This window comes from Ciconia boyciana, chromosome 22 (assembly GCF_034638445.1).
Source record: "Ciconia boyciana chromosome 22, ASM3463844v1, whole genome shotgun sequence".
Classification (NCBI taxonomy): domain Eukaryota; kingdom Metazoa; phylum Chordata; class Aves; order Ciconiiformes; family Ciconiidae; genus Ciconia; species Ciconia boyciana.
This window is the reverse complement of record NC_132955.1, coordinates 5,263,750-5,269,936: the sequence shown is the minus strand read 5'-3', so window position 1 is coordinate 5,269,936 and position 6,187 is coordinate 5,263,750.

The following is a 6,187-nucleotide window of genomic DNA, read 5'->3' as shown; positions in this document are numbered from 1 at the left end:
GGGGCATCCCCGGGCATGGGGATGTGGGTGCTGGCTCTGAACTGGGGTGCACGGAGCTGTCTGGAGGAGCCTGCTGCATCCCCAAACCGCCCTGTGTCTTGCTGGCTTGCCCCCTGTGGCTGCTGCTCCCCCCTGCTGAGGATGTAGCGCTGGACTGACATGTCTGGGCTTATTTTTGGTTTATTATTCATCCCGTGGGGCTGGGAGCAGGGTCATTCCTCCCCAGAGGCTGGGACAAGCCAGGGCTGCTCCCCACAGGGAGCAGGGGGCACAGTGCTGGGGGAGAAGGTCTATGGGACAAGGTGGCTTCCCTGGGGGCACGTTCCCAAAAGGGCTCCCAAAGGTACCACTGACACCTGCGTCCCCTTCAAGCCTCACTCCATGGGCACTAGATGGAGCAAGGCACCAAAAAAGCAAATTTTCCTGTTAAATTGCATCTCCTGCGTCCCTGTTGTTTGACTCGGTCCCGGTGGTGTCCCATCAGCCTGGATGAAATGGGGATGAAATGCAGTTTTGGGACAATTGGTGCTGGGGATTGCCCTCACCTGGGTTTCCAAACCATCTGTTTCTCCCTCCCCGCCTGTGTACTTCCACCGCAGCCCTAAACCATCATTTAAACACATATCTTCCCTTCAGAAGCACTGATGCTTCATTAAGCAGAACACGAAACCCTGCTCTGGTGGCTGTTACAGAGCCGCTAATAACCCTTAATGAAATCCCATGAAAGGCTGAACTACTGCTCCAGCACGGGAGTTTCTTGGTGGTGGCACAGGGCAGCGAGCAATGCTCGGGGACCGTGCTCTGTGCCTGGGAGTTATTCACCTGATGAGTCGATTTCTGGGCTGGTATCATAACCTTGCTGCAGATTTTGTTGCTGTCTGCCATCCCAGCAAGTCTGCCAGTGGTTTTGGGGAGGTTTCTAGGATTTTGGGGGCAATCTGGGTACTGTGTAGTCCCTGTCCAGTGAAGGCATCAGGATGGGCAGTAAAAGTGTTGATGTCTTTCCCCTCCAGCAGCTTCACCGGAGTGTCCCGGGCACCGGGCACAGGCAAAACCCGTCTCAAGGTGATGGTGAAGCCCCTTTGCATCACGGTTGTCACTGAAGACCTTCCCCTGAGCAGACTTCTTACATATAAATGGATCAGAAAAGGCTCCTTTCAGCCCGTTCCCTCTTACAGGGCTTAAGTCCTCGGTGGGACTTTGTCCCAGTCTCATTCCTGGTGGCTTCTCAGCTCAATGGGACGGCAACGACGATGGGTGTTCATTCCCGTGGAGGACATACGTGGCTCTGCCGTTCATCTGTGCAATTGCTGAGATGATTTTCCTGCTTTGTTTCAGACTGGGCTGCGCTGGTTTCCTGTAGGAAAACCACTCTCCAGGGTGCAGAGCTGCTTTTCCTACTCATAGATAGGAAAGAAATCTAAACCAGAGAATCCTCACCTCTTGTTTTTTTTTCTTTTGCTGAAATGTAAGAGATGCTCCTAAACCCAAATAAACTTCTGGAAATAAAGTAGATAAACAAAAGACTTAAGATGAAGAAATGCCAGCACAACAGCAGTTTAATTTGCCTGCCTGTGTGCTCCGCAATGCAGTCGGTAGGTACAAGGCTTCCTGCTGCGATGCCGCAGGGCCCTTGCAGAAGCGATGGGCTTTCGGGGAAAGAAGGCAAGGATTGTGAGGATTAGGGCTTTATTGCTTTTCCAGCTCCGTTTTCGTTCCTGTTGTCTTACTGTGAGCGCACGGAAATCCCCAGGGCTTGGGGACAAGCATGGGCCAACAGCCCAGGATGCCGGGTCCTCCTCCTGTCCCTGGTTTGCTGAATGACCTTCAGCAAGTTGCTCCTTTTCCCTTCTCCCCAGTTTCCCCACCCCTACTGCAGGGGAAATGCTCCATCCCAACCCGCCTGGCCCCGCTGCTGCCGGCAGGAGATTTCCCTGCACAGGGCAGAGGTTGCCAATAAATCCCGGCACCGGTTTCCCAGCAGGAAAGCAGAGCCAGGCTGTGCGGGAACATCTCCCGCACAGTGTTTCCAGTCCCTAGTGGGTGCATCTTTGCAATCGTTTTGTTGGCTGAGAGCTTTGGCAGCTTTAGCAGTACCTCTCTGTTTCAGTCTATCTCCAGGTGTCAGCAGGCGCTTGGGAAAAATCCCACTTTCCTTTTTCCCTTAATGCAGAAAGTCTGGAGCTCCCAGGAATGCTAGGCACCATACCATCTTCTCCACTTACTTGGATGCTGTTTTCAATCTCCTCTTGTTGTCACCTGTTTTTGGTGGTGTGGAGACCCCATCGATTACTTTACTGGAGTTCCTCTTAAAATGTTGAACTTTCCCAGCATCCCACCAGGTGCCAGGTCATTAGCATGGGGGTCAAAGTCCAGAGGATGCTGATTAAAGGACCTTCTCTTTGTCAGCTAGGAGCAAACGTGATTACTCTGGCTTCTTTTCCTATTATGTGGCACAGGCTGATGCCTAATTAAGGAGACCCTGTTTGTCAGCGTAGGTGAGGCTCGGTGCTTCTCTGGAAGGGCTGCCTGTTCTCAGCTGTTTGCACAGACCAGGGGGAACTTCCTTTCTGGATGAAAAGTCAGGAGCATCCTTTGCATATTTTTCAATTAAACCTCCCTTTCTGGAGGTCAGCACAGTCCCTGGAGGCAGATATAATTAACATATAAATTGCAAATCCATGCCAGTGGCCGATTCATACTTTGGGGATGGAAGGGAGGTATTTAGCTTATCACAGTAACACTCCTGGGAGATGGAAAAATATCCCAGATGGACAGTCACGGGTGGTGGAGGAAGGCAGCAGGGACCAATATTGTTTGATGAGCAGCCTTGACCGTGTCAAGGAAGGGCATAGAGTCCCCAGGCCAAGATGGCTCCAGAGATGTCCAAAAAAAAGCTGTGCTCCTGAGGAAGGACCAAGGGGTACCACTAGAGAACCACCAACCAAAATCTGGATTTTGCAAATTCCACCATTGTTAGGTTTTATTTCTTGGGGGATTGAAGTAGTTGGTCTGGTGCAAGCTGTGGATGTGCTCTCCATGTGTTAAACTCCTTCCCAGGCACCAGCAGCTACCAAGAGCCCAGGAGAGTGTTAAAGCAACAAGTTATTGGAGATATTGGGATGGAGATGGCTTTGGTTCATGACTGGTGCAGAAGCCTGAGTGGTAGGGACATTTCACAGCAGAGAGCTCGATATATCAAGCCCACTCCCACCATGCACGGGACTGCACCAGCACCAGATAGGACCTTGCAGTGCTTCATCCCACCAACAGCCTCTGGCTGTGACCACGTTGCATCTTGCAGATGTGTTGGATGTGAGCCCCCTCTGCCTCTCGGCCATCCATCACCCCGTTGCTTCTAGGACAGCTGCAGCCTCAGCCCACGAATCCATGGACAGCCCCTGGTTTTCCCTTGCTGGCAGGGTGATGTCGCTAGGCATGATTTCTCACCCCAGCTGTAGGACCACTGGCTTCGTGGTGCCCCTCAACATCTCAAGGCTCCACAGCTTGAGCTGATTGCTGGTGGAACTCTCCCAGCGGCGTGGACGCTGGTCCTGGGGCGAGCTGATGCCAAGTTCAGAGGACATCACTCCCTTCACCTGAGCAGATGTGTTTCTCATTTTGGAAGGACAGTCACTACTTTTTATGTGATCTTTAGACTGCTGCAAAATCTTCATCCAACCACGAGTCTTTGCAAGCCCCCGCCTACCCCAGTCCATCCCAACTCCATCTGGGCCCAACCCATGACACAGCTCTGCCTGACACCTCACATAAGGCACACAATTAAGCTTTGAGTTATCAGCCAGATAACTCAGGTTTTAAATTATTTACCTGTGCAGGGAAGGTTTCCCTGTCAGGAGGAGTTAAAGCGATGCTGGGAAGACAGTTGCTGTTTAACCTTCTCTGAGCTATAATGAGATTCAGTTTGTCATCTCACCGCACCGTTGTCGTTCAGCGGCTGTAAGATTTCAGGCTGACTCTGGAGCCTGTCAAACTCAATCCACTGCCAAAAAGTTGTGTGAGGGCTTGGGATGGGTTGTGTTGCCTGGAGGCTGGTGACAACCCCTCTTGGTCCCCTCCATCCCCATGGGTCAGGTGGCAAAGGCTGGGCTCAGAGGGCGGGTGACTCGTGTGGCATTTGGTACCGTGGGACAGCGCTGAGACAAATACCGTGTTTTACAGCTGAGCCAAGATGCTTTGAGGGGGAAGGGAGCAGTGGAAGAATCACCTTAAGACAGCCTGTTAATGCCGAAAATCCCGGATACACCATGCCAGGAAGCTGCGCCCACGCTGGCAGGTGAGCCGTCTCTGCCGGCAGATTCCCAGCATCATTTCCAGCCCCATCGCTTCCTCCCGTGCCTCTCCGGCAGTGATGGGCTGCCCCGTTGTGTTGTCTTCACAGGAGTGACCCCGAGTCCCCCCTGCCTTCCCGGCTATGGGCGACCTCCCTCGCGATTCAAGGCACCTGGTATTTAAAAGCATTAAGCCTAATTTTTGTGTGGTTTTATCTCTTCATGGGTTTCAGGCATTAGGTCAGGCTCATGCTAAGGGGGTTGATCCCGGGGGAAAACCTTTTTCCCTCTTCCCAGAACCACTGAGGAGACCGTCGGATCAGCATCTCTCCAGGTTCAGCCCCTCCATAAACCCTCTGTGCTTGGGCACAAGAGGGCACTGAAACACCATCGCGATCGGACGGTTCCTGAGCGGAGACAGAGCTGCTGGAGCCATAAAGTCCCTTCTGCACCTTCCCCCTGGCCCGGCAGGGTCCCTGTACACGGAGGGGCGAGCAGACACACCCGGAGGATGCTCCTGCCCTACACCGTGGCGTGCATGTCCATGCTGTGCCCTTCCCATTGAATTCCATCACCTTAAATGAGGGGAGCAAGAGCCAAGCGGAGCCACCACCTCCTCCTGCGTGAGCAGACCTGTGATTTCTGGGGCTGGGACCAGCAAGAGCAACAAAATCCCTTGAGTTTTGCACTTGTTGGGGTCAAACACCTGCTTGCTGCCTGCAAAACACACGGCCCCTTCACCTGCTCGGGTTAAAGCAGGTGGAAATCACTAGTCGGCTGCGCTCTGCAAACCTGGGAGCGCTTAATTGATATTAATCTCATCAATGCAAATCATATTAGCTCTCCTAGAAACACTGAGCCTTTACCAATAGCAACGCTGACTATTCCATATAAATCAAATTTACCAGCCTATAAACATTAGTACATCCCACAGACATATTCACCCTCATAAAAAACATCAATTGCTGCCTGACTATATTAGTGGAAATAAATTACAGGACTTTATCTCTCTGCCATGATTATGGGCAAAACCACATAAAAGAGACACTTGGAAGACACTTTTGTGTCGATTGTTACAGAAGTTGCCGATGCTGTTCGGCTTCTTCAAACTGCTATGAATTGCATATAATTAAGGGATTTGAAAACCTTCAATGACTAAATGATAATAATGTCCCTTTTGCAAGCCCTGAAACACCTATGTGAGCAATTTTTGTGCAGGTGAGGTGAACAAAATCAACTTATTAAGCGTTGCACTTTGGGAGGGGGTGCAGGATAGGTCCTTTCACAGTTTTTTTCAGTGATGGGTGAACAGGAGAAAGTGTCTGATAGGGGAAAAAAGAGTTTGTGCTATTCAAGTCCTCAAAAACAAGACTGTGAAGTGGCTTTAATGAGTGTGAGCATCTTTGGAAGAGCAAAGTATCCAGTGGAATAAAGGTACAAGAGGGAAGCGGTGGCTGGGAGGGAACTGGATGAGAAATGAAGCTTGTGCCTCAAGCAGGCAGGGTGATTAACTGTGTGAGCAAACCTCTTAGGGAGGAGGTGGGTTTTCCTGCAGAGACTGTAAGGTTTGAGAGATGCCTCATTCTCACGTGAGTTATTGGGGAACTGGGGGAGATGAAGTGGCCTGTGGTGCTGAGAAGGTTGGTCTTGATGACTGAACATTGGATGTGCCTGTGAATTTGTGGCAGGAGGAATGAGGAGTAAGGTGAGGAATAGGAGACTTCAAAGCCATGGGATGTGTCTGCAGGTTTCCCCATGCCAGGGACAAGCCTTGTCTTCCCCAGACCCTCCAGGTACCCATGGGTCTCAAACCTTCCTTCCCTCACCATGCCATTGCATTATCCTTCTTCCCTGCCCTGGACATGATGCCCAGGCTAGTTTAATGTGCTCTGCAG